The sequence below is a fragment of the Myotis daubentonii genome, chromosome 6 (genome assembly GCF_963259705.1).
Source record: "Myotis daubentonii chromosome 6, mMyoDau2.1, whole genome shotgun sequence".
Lineage (NCBI taxonomy): Eukaryota > Metazoa > Chordata > Mammalia > Chiroptera > Vespertilionidae > Myotis > Myotis daubentonii.
Genome location: NC_081845.1, coordinates 63,796,972 through 63,798,451, shown reverse-complemented (window position 1 = coordinate 63,798,451; position 1,480 = coordinate 63,796,972). Strand labels below are relative to the sequence as shown.

Sequence of the window (1,480 nt, the reverse complement as noted above, 5' to 3'; positions counted from 1 at the left end):
ATCCTCCCTACATTTATTAATACCGATGCAATAAACATTTGGGAGTAAGAATAAGGAAGAAGGGATAGAATAGAAATTTCCAAGGTTTTGCTAGCAATAAAATTTTTAACAAAGACATTTTCCAGATTTATCTGATTCTTGGGTATAATGATTCTCTAGTAAGATTCTGGAAAATTGTACAGTAAGAAGGGTTTGTGTTAATGGGTTCTGAAACAGAGGCAAAAAAATGTTCTCTCTCTTTTTCATTTGTCCCAAGTGTAATCTTTAGTCAGAATTCTTTTTTTTTTCAGCTGTTTCTTTCTAATGAATTGACCATTACATTTCCTAAGTTCTGAAATGGCCAACAGACCATAGAAAGACATTTCTTTAGGCTCCTGCTTGTTTAGTCAGAATTCTTGCTCCTGATTTCACCCCTGAGTGCATTTTGAGAGTAGACTTAAGTGAAAACTTAACTTTTTTGCTTACCCTTTTGACTAATGGAGAGATCATATAGATGAATATTTTTGAGGCAGTAAATTTAAAAATATAAAATTAAAAATATAAGCTTCCATGTGAGCAAGGTAACTTTTTCTTTACTTTTTCCCCCTCAGATATTCTCTACCATTTCTTTATCCATTGTGCTTTTCCCCCAAGTAATTGTTTTTTTGAAATATAAAGAGATCATGCCAAGGGTCTTGTAAAGTCATATCTGAGGAACTCAAATACAAGTGTCTTGATTCTAGCTCTTTGGGAATATGAGTAAGTGGGAGAACAAACGATGAGTCATTTCTGTCATCCAGAAAACTGAAGTGTACTGAATATTTTGAGAAACAGCAAATGTGATTAAAATTTCTGAGGATATGTAACAGAATTTTATGCTCTGGTTTTTGAAGTAATATACATTTATTACATATATTTTAAAAATACAGGAAAAAGAAGAAACTATTCAATCAAAATCTTATAGAGATAAATAATGTTATCATTTTGGATTTTTTTTTTATTGCTTAAAGTATTACAAAGGGTATTACATATGTATCCATTTTATCCCCCCGCCCTAGACAGTCCCCTAGCCTCCCCTATCACCCAGTGTCTTATGTCCATTGGTTATGCTTATATGCATGCATACAAGTCCTTTAGTTGATCTCTTACCCCCCTATCTCCTGCCCCCCAACCCTCCCCGGCCTTCCCGCTGCAGTTTGACAATCTGTTTGAGGCAGCTCTGCCTCTGTATCTATTATTGTTCAAAAGTTTATAATGGTCTCTATTGTCCATGAATGAGTGAGATCATGTGGTATTTTTCCTTTATTGACTGGCTTATTTCACTTAGCATAATGCTCTCCAGTTCCATCCATGACGTTGCAAATGGTAAGAGTTCCTTCCTTTTTACAGCAGCATAGTATTCCATCGTGTAGATGTACCACAGTTTTCTAATCCATTCATCTACTGATGGGCACTTAGGCTGTTTCCAGATCTTAGCTATGGTGAATTGTGCTGCTATGAA

General features: G+C 34.9%; 1 pseudogene; it reads right to left on the bottom strand.

Annotated features, from left to right (window-relative positions):
* Nucleotides 1-288: 288 nt before the first annotated feature.
* On the bottom strand, nucleotides 289-416 carry LOC132237808 (small nucleolar RNA SNORA2/SNORA34 family; annotated as a pseudogene).
* Between the last annotated feature and the right edge of the window lie 1,064 nt (nucleotides 417-1,480).